Source organism: Bubalus kerabau, chromosome 5 (genome assembly GCF_029407905.1).
Source record: "Bubalus kerabau isolate K-KA32 ecotype Philippines breed swamp buffalo chromosome 5, PCC_UOA_SB_1v2, whole genome shotgun sequence".
In the NCBI taxonomy this organism is placed as follows: domain Eukaryota; kingdom Metazoa; phylum Chordata; class Mammalia; order Artiodactyla; family Bovidae; genus Bubalus; species Bubalus kerabau.
The window spans coordinates 8,290,371-8,305,894 of record NC_073628.1 but is presented as its reverse complement, the minus strand read 5'-3'; the positions used below and the strand labels follow the sequence as shown (position 1 = coordinate 8,305,894).

Below are 15,524 nucleotides of genomic sequence, written 5' to 3'. Positions count from 1 at the left end.
AGGTCGGCCCCATGCTGGCCACGGTTACGAGGTGACCATGAAGAAGGGGCGAGAGGGCATCCCTTGTGGACGCTCCATGACTTCATATCTTGGGGTGTCCAGCGGGTCCCGGGAGAAAGCCCAGCTGTTTAGGCAAGCCCATCACCCGGACCCCCTGATGCGCTCCTCCTGCCCAAAGAAGCAGCCGCCAGAGGGCGCAAGATAGGCAAACCCAGCCCCGAGCGGCGGCCGCCCCACCTGTTCTGGGCCGCCCGCCGGGAGCGTTGGAGGTGCTGGTTGGAAATCGCTGCGGCGGATCGCTCCATCCACCGTGGGGGCGCACGCTCCGCGGGGCAGGGGTCATTCTAGGCGGTGTCCCAGCGTGGGTAAATACGCCTTTCCCGGGGTAAGAAGTTGATTCCCTGGTCACTTCCCTTTCTGCCCCCCCTGATGCGCTGGCGGGAGAATCTTCTTAACCCTTGCTGATGCTTTATTCTTAAAAACAGAGAGACAGCTCGGAGCCCTCGGCTGGCAAAGGGGTCCAGCTAGAAACATTACACTGTTTGTTTTGTTTCCACAGGATGTGTTTTTACAGTTTGCTTCTATTGATGACAAGTGATGGTGGTTTTCCAGTGATGGTAGTTGACAAACATCCCGCAGAAGATAAATTATTTAGAAGTGTGTTGACTGAAAGAAAAGCATGAATAAATAATCGTACAAGGGGACTGAGGATGTGACAGAAGTCAGGAAGACGTGTAAATTACTCAAGTTGGAAAAAACAGGGTTCTGAAGCAAGATGGTGATCACCTGCTGGATCAGAAACTCATTTTATTACTGTGTCTTTTTCTTGGGCTTTTTTGATGCCTTGAACCTGGGTCTCAAGGATTTTGGAAACCCGGATCAAGTATTTCTTTATTAAATGTGTGCGAGGCTTTTCTGTGAGGCTATGCACTGTTCTGTGTGCTTCACTGGTGTATCTCACTTCATCCTCGCAGCTTATGAGACCAGTACTACTGTCTCATTTCACACGAAGAAACTGTGATGCGGGGGGGTTAGTTATCTGTGCAAAGGTCAGAGCTGGGATTTGAATCCAATATGGTTGGCTCTGGGCTTCCCAATGGGCACTAGTGGTAAAGAACCCATCTGCCAGTGCAGAAGACACAGGAGACACGAGTTTGATCCCTGGGTTGGGAAGACCCCCTGGAAAAGGACATGGCAACCCAATCCAGTGTCCTTGCCCGGGCAATCCCATGGACAGAGGAGCCTGCTGGGCTACAGTCCATGGGGTCTCAAAGAGGCGGACACGACTGAAGGGACTGAGCAGGCGCGCACACACAGGCTTGGCTCCAGAGTCTGTGCGTGAACTCTCATGGGTTTCCTAGCCCTCATGCGCAGCAGCTCAGTGTCAGCATGACAGCTTGGTTCCCAGGTTTTCAAAGGCGTTTGTGGGCAGAGGATGCTCTGCAGAAACGCAGGCCCATTGCCAGGCCTCTTGGGGCTGCACCGTCCTTTACTGCCGAGTGCACTAGGGCCGCGGCATCAAGGGGGCCCCTGTGTTTCGGTAACTGGGGGAGACTCAAAGGGTTTGGGTGGAAACCCTCTCTTCAGGCGACAGTCACCACTCCCTCGGCTGGTGTCCCCCAGTCGGGGAAAGCTGGCAGCAGTAAGAGTGGTCATTGTCCTTCTGGGGCAGAGTTAGGGGAGTGCTGGTGACTGAGCACTGGTCGCGGCAGGCTCCCCTTCAGGCTAGGGGGGCGGTGCTGGAGGATGCTCCGACTTCCCACCACAGGGGAGTGGACCAGGTGCTTCCTGGCCCGGGGAGCAGCCTGGCCTGAGTCCTGAAGGTCTCAGGAGGCGCTTCCCCTCCCTCCCGCACATCCTTTACTGCAGCCTTCTCGCCGTGGCCAGTCTAGTGTCTTTTCTCCTTCTTGAAACTTCTTCCATTGCCGGGTACCATCCAAGACGCGTGGAGGACAGTGAGTAGGACCCCAAGGGAAAAAGAAGGGCGAGTCCTGGTGACAAAATCATGGGGCAGGGGCTCCTTGGAGGTCACAGAGAAAGCCCAGAGGTGCTGGGGTCCCTGTGGACCAGGAAATCCTATCCTCGGTCTCAGGACAGGCTCTGGGGTCTAGCTCTCCCCTGGGCTGCAGGTCATGGTCTGTCCTGGGAGAGCTGCAGTCAGTGACCCAAGACCACCGTGGGGGCGCTCAGGTCATCTGTGCATCGTGGGACCTTGCTGTCCCTGAGCTAGCTCAGAGCCTCGATGCCCGGGCTGCCTGCCCCCTGACCTCAAGCCTAGCTGCTTGGGAGCCACGTTTGCCGTTTGTATTCACCATTCCAGAAGCAGGAAGCAGCACCCTCCAAGAGTAGAAGAGAGTTGTCAAGTCAACCAGGGTTTGTCCTTCTCTTGGGGCCTCATGAGATCCAGATTCAAGCCTCCCCACTTCTGGAGACCCCATCCAGAGGTGGCATTTCCCCACCACCTCTGATCCTGTGTCCCACAGACTGGCCCTCAGGGGATAACTTGACCTCAAGCCCCTTCTCCTGGCTGCCTGTGCCCGGATGCCCTGACTCTCTTTGTGTTTCCGCTGAGAGTCCAAGAGGCAGCCCATCCCTTGCCAAGATTCCAGATGAGTGGAACAGCCCCTCCCCCACTCCCTCCATCTGTCAGGCCCTCCTGGCCCACAGATTGGCCCTGGCCCTTGGCCTTGGGGCTGAGAAACTATGATGTGCTGAAAAGAAATCAGGATGTGGATGCGCAGAGCTCTCTAATGAGAAGTGAAGCATCCAGAGTGCCAGAGCTGTGCCTCCAGGCACCAGTACCACCGCCATCCTTGTCAGCATCACCCAGACAGGATGTGACAAGCCCAGGACCCCGGGAAGCTGGCCTGCTGTCCTTCCATGAGCAAAGTGGACAGGGAGGCCCTGGCCCTGGAGAGGAGGCGGCGGTGCTGGCTACAATGAACCTGGGCCGGAAACCTCCTTAGAGCGACTCCCACTCGCCTTCAGGGCCCCAGGACCCCACAAGGAGGGCCAGCCACTCCCCGGGGTGCATAAGGGCTCACGGCAAAACAAGTCCTGGTTGCTATTCTCATTTTTTTCCCCCATAAAAACAAAAATCCTCTTTGGATTTCTTTCGATTAATGAAAACAGGTGCTAATGCAGCTCTTTGCAAAAGTGAACTGGCATAAAGTGAACTTTTAAAGGGGGGAATACCTGTAATTGGCACAGTGCTCAGATCATCGATAAAGAGTTTTGATGGAAATAATGAATGACGGCCAAGGTCACCTGTATGTTGCAAGAGTCATATGGTCATGGTGGGAACTTGATGTATAAACCAATCTCTATTCTTGAAGTTCAGACAATTCACCAAGTGTGTGTCGTTTTCCCTTTATTTCTGCTCAGCAGTCTAAACCAATCAGTTCAGAGACGCTTTCTCCTCTTTTTCTGTTATCTCAAACCCTATGATAAGTGTTTTCTCCAACATCTATTAGATGCTGAAAACCCTAACTTCCACAACTTGTAACTTTTTGTTTGTATTTTTCATCTCTTTGTCCTCTTGCACGGTATTCTGGGAAATTCCCTGAGCAGGATCTCCTGGGTCATTGCATCTGCTTCACTGTTCAACCAGTTCATGGACAGTTTCAGAATTTGTCAGTCAGGTTTGCAATTTCCAAAATGCTAAAAATGCTTCCTTTTCACAGCAGTCTGTTTTTAGAAAACAGATGTCCTCAAATTTCTCTGAAAATATAAACTATAGTTCCTTTAGATTTTCCGTCTATTTACTGTATCGCTTCACTTACCTCCTGAGCTGGTTCTTCTGTTGGTTGATCCGGTGTCTCTCTTTCAGTTAAGTGTTGGTGTCTCTGGGTTGTTCATTCACGTTTGAAGAAGAAGACGGTCTGGACAAGATTGTTGGTTACTGAAACATCCTTCCTCAGGCCCAGTGGGAATTCCTGCCGCCTAGCCGTGAGTGAGACCTCTGACTGTCGGAGCCTTGGCCGTGTCCTTGTGGGGTGGGGGCCAGTGGTCAAGGCCCATAGGCACATGGAGTGAGTAGACAGGAATTTTTGAGTAAAGGGCTCCACGATGATGTGGGACCCTTACATTGCTGGGGTGCTGTCCTTGTTCTCTGGACCTAGCACCCAGTTTCTGAATCCCTTTTATGTGTCTTTGAGGCTTTGGCCCTGGGAAACACTGGAATCTGTGGCTAAGGGGAGGTAGGGAGGGGCACTGGCATGACTAACTCTGCTGATACTCCTACTGATTACCCAACGCTCTTCCGCCCCCCCGCCTCCACGTGGCACCGTTCTGCTCCTAAGAGCTCCCCGTTTTCCTCCTGTGTGAGGTGGGGCCTCCTTGTCCCTCGCTCCCTGGTCTTTATATCCTACGTATATTCCTTTCCTCCTGTGCCTTTTGCCTGCCCTCTCAATCCGCTTGAATTTGGGGAAAGGGAGATGAACGAGTTTTCTGCAGGTTATCTTGAACCCTATACCCGCCTACATCACCCGGGAAACCAGATACAGAGCTCGGAAGACCTGTGTGAAGCAAGGCCACGGGCCACCCCCATCCCCTGGGGCAGGGCACCCAGTGGGTTCTTTAATGGCAGGTTCCATAGCTGGGGAGCCCGTGACTGTGTGAGGTCCCTTGGAGGCTGGGTTGCGACCAATGCAGAGGAGAGTTTGGGATCTACCTGCTGCCAAGGGCAGACCGGGTAAGGGGATGGGGAACACACATCCCCAGGTGACTTTGTGGTTCTGTGTGCAAAGCGGAAATTCCAGCCCAGTGCTGGTGTGGGCCACGCCTTCCATCGCCTTCACCAGCCATCCAGGCTCCTAAACTCCCTGTATTCTAAAAAAAGATACACGAGCTTCATAAATGCATAAAATTATGTAATAATTTTTAATCACTTCCTAAAATTACCTATTAAGTAGTCTATAGAGATACATTTTTTCCACTTAAAATAGAGGTTAAAAATCTAATTCCAACCCCAAAATGCTTTCTTTTATAATCTGACAAAATAATTTTAAAGTTTGCCTTGGAAAAAAATTAATCAGGGCTAAAGAAGAAAAGGAAGGACAGTCGTGGGTGCTCTCTATGAGATGCTGGTTATAAAATGAAGCATTGGGTAAGACGTTGGACTCCCTTAGCTTCCTGACCAGGTTCCCTCCTTCACACAGCAAACACCTCAGCACAGGCAGGCTTGGGTGCTGGGGAGGTTAAGGACGGACGAGGTAGGATTCTTGAAGAGATTATGTTTGAAGAGGAGGCAGTGGGAAAAATAACAAAAGCCGTCCTTGAAAGCCCTTTGGAGGAAGTGGAAGGGTTGAACCATCAGGGGCTCTGGAGAACAGTCTAAACCAATGCCTCCTGACCTTGAACAGGCACACACATTCGTTGGGGATCTTGGTAAGAGCCGATTCTGACTCGGGAAGTCTGGGCAAGGCCTGAGGTTCTACAAACCCACACGCTCCCAGGTGGCGAGGATGCTGCGGTCTGTGGACACTCTCACCAAGCCTGGTACAGGCAAGGAAGCAAGGAACTGTCAGTCGCTCAGCCGTGTCCGACTTTTTGTGACCCCCGTGGGCTGTAGCCCCCCAGGCTCCTCTGTCCATGGAATTCTCCAAGCAAGACTGGAGTGGGTTGCCATGCCCTTCTCCAGGGGATCTTCCCCACCCAGGCATCAAACCTGGGGCCTCCTGCATTGCAGGCAGATTCTGTACCAGCTGAGTCAGGTGGGACCTGGCAGAAAGCATTCTGCTGCTTTTCCTCTTTTGAGCCCTGTCTTGTCCAAGTCCATCCCCACCCTAGCCAAGGAGATCTCTCAAAACTGTGACCATAACCATGTTCTCTTGCTCAAACCGGCTTGTCACCCGTGGGGGCAGAGCCAGTGGGTGGGCTCTGTGCTCAGGCCCCACCTCCTCCAGTCTTGCTGCCCTCCATCTGTACACATTCTCCTGGGGCCCAGACTCTCTCTTCTCACCCCAACCCCATCAGCGTCAGGACCTTTGCTGTTCTCCTTCTGCAAATACCCACCCCCCGCCCCCCGCCTCACACCTGTGCCTTCTCTTGGTTCTTTCCAAGCACCCTCCCCAACTGTTAACATCCTCCGCTTTGTCCCTCTGACATCCTGTGATCCATGTCCTGATGACGCTTTCCTTCTGTCTCCCCACTGAATGTACCTCCTTGCTGACTCACCTTGGGTGCCCAGGGCCCAGCGTGGGGCCTGACACTTGGTGGGCGTCTAATACGTCTCTGTGGAACTGAAGTAATGATGAGTTCTTTCACAGCCTTTGGGATCTGAGTCTTGGCAGGTGGAGGGAAATTGCTGGAAAACAATTTTAAGAGTCAAGTGGAAAAAATAAATGTGTGTACACGTTTCCTAGGCCTGCAGTAGCCAAGCACCTCAGACCGGGTGGCTAACAACTCTGGGCATTTAGTGTCTCACGGTTCCGAAGGCCAGAAGTCCAAAGTCGAGGTGTCTGCAGGGCCACGGCCCTCCACCAGCTCTGGGGACCATCTTTCCATGCAGCTTCCAGTTTCCCGGGGCTCCTGGTGCTCCTGGGCCATGGCAGCATCACTCTGCTCTGTCTTCACCCGACTCCTGTGCTCCTCTATGTGTCTCTTACAGGGTCATTTGCCATTGGATTTAGGATACTCCAAGATGTCCTTACCTCTGGACTCCTTTCTTCATCACATCTGAGCAGAGCTTTTTGCCAAATCAGGTCACATCCACAGGTTCTAGAGGGGCGAGCATGGATGTATCACTTTGTGGGCCACTATTCAGCCACTTAGATGTGGAATGGGATGAATTCCAGCCCCTTTGAGACAAATGCAAGAGTGGGTCTCGTAACAGCTGGGAGTGGGTCAGTCCAGGCAGGAAGAGCCCGGGTGACCAGTGACTGCACGGTCATTCTCTGGAAGTTGGTGGGAGAGAACGGAGCGGGGACACCTGGACACATCACCCGTCGCCCATCACCCCTCCCCCCGGGCCAGCACTGACAGCTCCCAGGCTCTTCTCCACTGTGGCAAGATGAGGGGGGCATGCATCTCAGGACACTTCTGTCTCTAAGTCTCTGTCCTGGGGTCCCTTTGGTCTACTGGCGAATGCAGCAGACACCCCTGAGGGATGGGGTGGGGTTGGGAGTGGGGTTCACTGCCCCGGCAGCCCTCTGAGGCCTGAGGGCATCATCCGCCGTCTCTGAGTCTCCCTCACTCATCCGTCACCCACTTCCGCAGTCATCTGGAGCACGGCCGAGACATCAGCCCAGCGTCTGCACAGTCCCAGGGCCCCTGCTGACCAGCTGTCTCACAAAAGAGGGCTGGGGCCCCCTGCCTTCGGTTGGGTTCCTGTAAAGGTCTGAGTGTAAACCATTAATCTGGAGATGATCTCAGGAGGAGAAGAGAGACAGGGAAGAGAAGAAGGCCCACAGGGGATGGTGTCAGGCCAGCTACCTTTGTGGCACTGGGGCCAGGGAAGCTGGGGGTGGACACTCCAGCTCTGGGCTGGAAGCTTCTAGCTTGCCCCACGTGGCCCCCTCCAGCTCCTGCAGCTGGAGAACACCCTCGGGTGCCCACAGCAGGGCCGTCAGAAGGTGCCAGAAAAAGAAGGCCATGGTCCTCTTCCCCACAGACCCAGAGGAAATAAGCTGAAGGCAAAGAGCAAGGGCTGCAGGGAAAACCCAATCGCAGGCCACCGGCTTTGTGAAGGGCCACTGGGCAAGGCCCAGGTCTGCGGGACAATTCCAGCAGTTTCCAGATATCTCGCTTCTTGCATCTGGTCAAAGCACAAATAGGGGTGGGGTGGGGTGGGGAGGCGGCCTCAGTTCACTGGAAAGCAGACAGCCTCTGAACACAAGCACTTGGCAGGCTGGAGTCATCTGAGATCAAGCTCAGACATGGGAGTATTTCGTTAAATTCTACCTCCTGGAACCTGCAGGCACAGCTCAGACCCTCTTCTCCCATCTCTCCTCCCTGGCCCCAGAGCCTCCTGTTTCTCGGCCTTCCAACACATTGAGGCTGGAGTAAGAGCCTTCCACTGTGTAAACCGAGGTTGGGCAAGAGATTGTTGGTCAGTCACCCAGACATGTTTGACTCTTTGCGACCCCATGGACTGCAGCACGCCAGGCCTCCCCATCTCTCACCATCTCCCGGAGTTGGCAAGTTCACGTTCATTGCATCGGTGATGCCATCCAGCCGTCTCATCCTCTGACGCTCTCTTCTCCTTCTGCCTTCACTCCTTCCCAGCATCAGGGACTTTTCCAATGAGTTGACTCTGCATATCAGGTGGCAAAAGTATTGGAACTTCAGCTTCAGTGCCAGTCCTTCCAGTGAATATTCAGGGTTGATCTCCCTTAAGATTGACTGGTTTGATCTCCTTGCTGTCCAAGGGATTTTCAGGAGTCTTTCCAGCACCACAGTTCGAAGGCATCAATTCTTTGGCATTTTGCCTTCTTTACGGTCTATCTCTCACAACCCTGCATGATCACTGGGGAGACCATAGCCGTGACTCTACGGACCTTTGTCGGCAGAGCAATGTCTCTGCTTTTCAGCACGCTGTCCAGGTCTGTCATCGCTTTCCTGCCAAGAAGCAACTGTCTTCTGATTGCATGGCTGCAGTCACCGTCCTCAGTGATTCTGGAGCCCACCAAGAGGAAGTCTGTCACTATTCCCACCTTTGCCCCTTCTATTTGCCATGCAGTAATGAGGGTGCATGCCATGATGTTAGTTTTTTTTTAATATTTAGTCTTAAGCTGGCTCTTTCACTCTCCTCATTCACCCTCATCAAGGGCGAGAAAAAATGACCAAAATATTTTTAATGGCATATCACGTTGATACCAAAACCTAACAAAGATTGTAGGAAGGAAAGAAGAAAAGAAGGAAGGAAAGAAAGGAGGGAGGGAGGGGACCACAGTCCAATCTCACATGTGAAGATTCCTGGAAAACTCTGAAACATTAACAAGCAGAATCTAGTTACACATTGAAGGAATAATACCCTTTGTCTCAGTAGATTCACTTCTGGAATGAAAGGACGGTTCAGCATTCTTTGGAAAACTCATTCATATAATTCATGAAATTCATTAACATTATTCATCATATTAGTTGATTTAATAAGAAGTCATACTATCAACTCCATAGGTATTGAAAAGACATGTGACAAACTCACCAATCCTTGGTTGAAGAAAGCAAACCATGAAATTTCCTTCATCACTATGGAGTAGAAGAGGCTTTTCTGATTATGACATGAAAATCCAAAAGTCAAATAAGAAAAGATTGAAAATTCAATTACAAAAAAAACTTTCCATGCAGAAAGATCAATAACAATAGCATGGGTGACAAAGTCCAAAGAAACTGGGAAAAATAGTCTTAACTTTTATCATCAGTTCAGTTCAGTCGCTCAGTTGTGTCCGACTCTTTGACACCCCATGGACTGCAGCACACCAGGCCTCCCTGCCCATCACCAACTCCCAGAGTTTACCCAAACTCATGTACATTGAGTCAGTGATGCCATCCAACCATCTCATCCTCTGTCGTCCCCTTCTCCTCCCACCTTCAATTTTTCCCAGCATCAGGGTCTTTTCAAATGAGTCAGCTCTTCGCATCAGGTGGCCAAAGTATTGGAGTTTCAGCTTCAACATCAGTCCTTCCAATGAACATTCAGGACTGATCTCCTTTAGGATGGACTTGTTGGATCTTCTTGCAGTCCAAGGGACTCTCAAGAGGCTTCTCCAACACCACAGCTCAAAAGCATCAATTCTTCAGCGCTCAGCTTTCTTTATAGTCCAACTCTCACATCCATACATGACTACTGGAAAAACCATAGCCTTGATTAGATGGACCTTTGTTGGCAAAGTAATGTCTCTGGTTTTTAATATGCTGTCTAGGTTGATCATAACTTTCCTTCCAAGGAGTAAGCGTCTTTTAATTTCATGGCTGCAGTTACCATCTGCAGGGATTTTGGAACACAAAAAAATAAAGTCTGCCACTGTTTCCACTGTTTCCCCATCTATTTGCCATGAAGTGATGGGACCATATGCCATGATCTTTGTTTTCTGAATGTTGAGCTTTAAGCCACTTTTTCACTCTCCTTTTTCACTTTCATCAAGTGGCTCTTTAGTTCTTCACTTTCTGCCATAAGGGTGGTGTCATCTGCATATCTGAGGTTATTGATATTTCTCCCAGCAATCTTGATTCCAGCTTGTGCTTCATCCATCCCAGAGTTTCTCATGATATACTCTGCATATAAGTTAAATAAGCAGGGTGACAATATACAGCCTTGACGTACTCCTTAGTCAAAGATAAAACCTAACATATAAGGAGCTTGTAGAAATTACAAGGAAGCCACAGACTGTAATAAAAAAATAGACCAAGGATATGAATAAACAGTTCATGGAAAAAGAAATACAAATACATCTTAAATATTTTAAAAGATGTTCAACCTCACTCATAAGAAAAGAAAGAAAACCACACTGAATTATTACATGTTGCCCAAGATATTGGCAAAACCCTACAAGTGTGGTCATGGTGCAGTGTGTTAGTCTTCCATGTTAGCTCAGCTGGTAAAGAATCTGCCTGCAATGCAAGAGACCCTGGTTCGATTCCTGGGTCTGGAAGTTCCCCTGGAGAAGGGATAGGCTACCCACTCCAGTATTCTTGGGCTTCCCTTGTGGCTCAGCTGGTAAAGAATCTGCCTGCAATGTGGGAGACCTGGGTTCGATCCCTAGGTTGGAAAGATCTCCTGGAGAAGGGAACAGTTACCCACTCCAGTATTCTGGCCTGGAGAATTCCGTGGACTGTATAGTCCATGAGGTCGCAGAGAGTCGGACATGACTGAGTGACTTTCACTTTCAGTGCTGTGTGTTAGGAAGCTGGAGGCAGTGTACATGAGGGTGTCCCTGAGGAGGCCCCTGGGCTGCCTCCCAAAGCCACCAGCTTACTGACACAGCAATTTCATAATCCAACTGCTAGAATTTTATTCTACAGATACAGTAACATTCAAAAGAGTTCAACATTTTTTGTTATATCAAAATACTAGTTGAAATCCAGCTGTCCATCAACAGGAAACCAGTTAGATTATGGAAACCCATGCAATAGAATACTATGCAGCTGTGAAAATGAATCAGGATATTCTCAGATGCATAAGGGATACCATGGTGGGGATACAAACACAAAGTACAGAATTACCTTCTGCATAAAGGGAACAAAATGAGAATGCACAGTTGTCCTTGCTTATGTTTTAGGAAGAAAATCTGAAAGGACGCATAGGAAACCAAAAATGGTTACTGGAGGGCGGCGGGTAGCAGGTGGGAACTCTGTGGGAGGAGGGAGATGGGAGAGAGAGCCTTTCCATTGTTTATCTTTCTTACATTTTCTATTTTGAACTATGTGATTGTCAAACAGGGAGGGAAGGAGGCAGGGCACAACCTCTAAAAGAATGACATAGCAGATGAGGACAAAAACTTGTTAGAACCAACAGATCCAAGATGCTGGAAGATTTGACTCCCAGTGGACTTTGAGCCTTATTATGCACTCCAGTGTTCTTGCCTGGAAAATCCCACAGACGGAAGAGCCTGGTAGGCTACAGTCCATGCGGTCGCAAAGAGTCGGACACGACTGAGCGACTTCACTTCATTCTCTTCACTCACTTCATACTTTATCACTGGAGAAGAAAATGGCAACCCACGCCAGTATTCTTGCCTGGAGAATCCCATGGACAGAGGGCCTAGCGGGCCATGGTCCATGGGGTCGCAGAGAGTCGGACACCACTGAAGTGACTGAGCACGCATGCACTCATTGTGATATATTAGCATAAGCTGAATGGCATGCCCACAGGTGCCATGACAGTTCCGAGGCTAACCACAAAAGGCCCCAAAGTGGGCAGTGGCCCAGATTCCTGGAAGTCTCTGCCCCTTCCCCAAAATAGTTGGAATAATTCTCCTCCTCATTAGCCTATGAAATTACCCAGCCAATAAAAACTAAGCACCTCATATCTGGGGCCTCTCACCTTCTGAGACGGCCCACAGCGTCTGTGCGGTGTGCTTCTCCCATAGCTGCCGTGACTCTCCAAGATGACCCCTGCCCTGGGGCCACTCTTGCCTTTGGAGACGGATCACATTCTGTCTATGGAGTGTGTAGCTCGCTAAATAAATCCAGCTTCTTACCTATCACTTTTTCTCTTGCCAGGTTGTTTCTGTGATGAGCTTCATTCAGTCCTGACACCAGGGGTTCAATCTCAATAAAAGACAGTGGGTTCGAGTCCCGGTCTGAGTCTTGTCTGAGTCTGAATCCTGACCCATGGGTTCAAGTCCCAATTGGAGTTGTGAAGTTTCAGCTTGACTATTCAACAGTGTTAAAATCTGATGCATATATTTGAAGATGCTCTAAATTTTTTTTTTTTCTGGAATAATATACATTGTTGGTGGCTGACTTTCCACTTCCTGGGCACATGAGGGTGGTGGGGAGAAAATGGATTTTTATCATTTTATGAACTTCTGGACCATTGGGTCGTTTGCCGTGTACACTTACAACTTCCCAAAGACAGCTAGTTATTAATGTTGATTTATTTCTGAAACCATAGACAAAAGCATGTAAGTGAGTTCCTTGGGGAAGTGGGGGTGTTGGAGTCAGAATGTCAGAAAAGGGGCTTTCATTCTGTTCCCCCTTTTGTCTGCGACAAGGCCCTACCTCTGCCCTGCTGTGTGAGCCCAGGAAAGACCCTCACCTCCCTGTCCCAGGTTCTTCTAGGAGTGCAGGGAGGGGCCAAGTCCAGGGAGCCCAGCTGGATCTGAATGCTGTGATTTCAACTGGAAAAGAAGCAAAGGAAGAAGAGATGAGAGCAAAGGAAGAAGCAGCATGGTGCTGGTGATGATGGTGGTGGCTGATACCCACCATCAGGACGCTCACGAACTCGTCTAATCTCACTAGAAGCAGAAGGCCTCCACCTTAGAGATTTGGAGAACCTGGAGCTCAGGGAAGGGAAGTGGGCTGTCTAAGGTCATTTGGCAGCCAGGTTTGGCCTTGGCTTTCATTGATGGAGCTCTTGGCTAGAAAAGTCAACCCTAAGGGCAATTCTGGTTCTACGAGACCCAGGAGTTCACTTTACATGGATTAATTTAATGAGACGTTCTGGAGGGCGTGGCGGCTACAGTCTGAGGCTGCTTGCATCCCACCCCGAAGCCACGCTGTTCGCCCCTGGGCTCGGGAACTCCTGGGGGATGGGCACCTAGGTGAGAATGAGGGTGAAGCTGGGCATGCCGCAGTCCCGGGTGTGACCACCAGGTGGCGCCGCTGCCGCACCCAGCCCTGCCCCCAGCAGCCCCAGAAAAACAGAAAAAACAAATTAAAAATTCCTTGGCCTGGAAGCGGAAAGTCAGTTGGAGATTCCGGGAGCCTTCTGGCAAATCCAGGAGGTTTGACCTTCTGTTGTAAGCAAAGCCTAGGGGCGTCCATGACAGGCAAAGGGCAGGGAGGAAGAGAACATTTTTTAAACCATATGGAGGGAGAAGGTAGAAGGAGAAAAGAATTCTCTCGCGGACCCTGGGATTTCAGCAGCCACCTCTGCTCAGCCACTGTCCCAGCGAGCCTGGGTCCGAGTGCGGCGGAATCACCTGGGGACTTTTTTTTTTTTTTGAAAGAAGGCTAGAGTGGCTATATATTTTTTAATTAGTTAATTTATTATATTTAGCTGCACTGCGTCTTTGCAAGCGGGCTTTCTCTAGTTGCGGGGAGCAGACGATGATCTCTAGTTGTGGTGCCTGGGCTTCCCATTGCCGCGGCTTCTTCTGCTGCAGAGCTTGGGCTTTAGGGCGTGGGCTTCCGTGGTTGTGGTGCACAGGCTTAGTTGCTTCCCAGCTTCCGGACCACGGATGGAGCCTGTGTCACCTGCAAGGGACCACCAGGGAAGCCCCTGGGCGTGCTTTTAAATGCAGATCCCTGGGCTCCCTGGGGATCTGCATTTTCACCAGCACTCTTGTGGTTTCTGATCCGTGCTAAGGTTGGAAGTACCAACAGGGCAACACTTCCTTTCCCAGGTCAGGAAATGGGGGCCAGAGAGGGGAGGTCACTGCTCAAGGTCACAGCCTTCCCTTGTGAGGACGGTGTTTGCACAAACCCAAGCATGCAGCATAGTTCTTTCATGCAAAATTCAGATTCAGTCCGGGGCAGTTCCAGAGGGGGCTGCTCCCAATCAGCCCCTCTCCCCTGGCCTCCTTGGGCTTTAGTTTGAGCTGCCTCTCTCCCCATGTCTCTCCACTTGCTATTTTAAAATTTGTAATGAGTTCCTGCCAGAGAGGCAGCGGCCCAGACTTTGAAATCCAGGCCCAGAGCCCTGACTCCCAGCGTGCTGGCTGGGCGCCATCTTGGCTGAGTTCCCCAAGCCCTCTGGGGAGATTCTGGGAAGTTTAGGGTCCAGACGCCCACCCACACCTCACCCACTCACACTTCCAGCAAGCTTTAGACTTCTCTCCAGAACTGACTCAGCCAATTCTTCTTGCATCCTGGGAGTGACTGGCCCTAATTCTGACCCAAATTCTGAATTCCAACCTTTAGCTAGTAGTTGGTCCATGACAGGCTAGAGGCCAACTAGCAGCTGGCCAGGGGCATCAGAGAGAGCGTGGGTTGCAGTGTGTGGTTCGAATCCTGGCTATGCTGTGTGACATTGGGCAAGCTGCCTGCCCTCTCTGAGCCTTGGTTTCCTTGTCTGGGGGAATCAGCACTGCTTCTCTCCTGGGCTGCTATGAGGCATGAGTGAGAGCCTGCAAGCAGCGTGGTCAGCATAGAGCTGAGCACACAGCAAGCCCTAGGTGCCAGGAGCAGCTGTTACTAGGAGGCACAACACAGGCTGGGGCGCCGGGGCGGGGCCTCCCCACCTCCTCACACCCAGGCTGCCATCAGACACTGGGTCGGACAGGCTTGACTTTACTCACTTCCCCAGTCTGCACACCTGCTCAGCTCCAAGGCCCACGAGGGCTTTCTCAGGGATGCCAGGAAATGGTAGCCATGGTTTCCACCCTGGGGGAGCTTACAATCTAATAAAGGCAAGCTGGAACCTCGAAATAGAAACTTCCCGAAATAGTGCGTCTGCGAGCTGGTCTCCCGGGCGGTCTGGTAGGAGATGCGTGGTAGGGAGGGAAACAGCCCAGGCCTGGGTCCTCTGCACACCCACCCCCCACCTCCCCCAGCCTCCCTGCAACCTCAGGGCGTTTGGACCCCAGCTGGTGGGGCAGCGGGTGGGTGCTGCTCAATCCGCACTCTGTGCTTTAGCAAGATGAACTGAAATGGCGCAGCATGGGTGAAAGTTGGGCCAACAGTCTCCCGATTCAAAGGGACACATGCAGAGAGTTCTGAAAGTTCCGACTGAAGCATGCCGGGGACATTCCCGGTGGTACAGTGGTTAGGAATCTGCCTGCCAATGTCGGGGACACAGGTTTGATCCCTGGCCTGGGAAGATTCCACTAAGACTGTGCGTTGCAGCGACTGAAGCCCGTCAGCCCGAGAGCCCACACGCCACAACTACTGAGCCCGTGTGCTGCAGCTACTGAAGCCCA

The 15,524-nt window shown here is 51.2% G+C and overlaps 1 long non-coding RNA gene across 1 annotated transcript; it reads left to right on the top strand.

The window, feature by feature from the left end:
* The first annotated feature begins 296 nt into the window (after positions 1-296).
* Positions 297-984, top strand: LOC129653597 (uncharacterized). The gene is made up of 2 exons (XR_008715174.1): positions 297-385; positions 560-984. It is a non-coding gene; the product is annotated as an uncharacterized LOC129653597 (long non-coding RNA).
* The last annotated feature ends 14,540 nt before the right edge of the window (positions 985-15,524 follow it).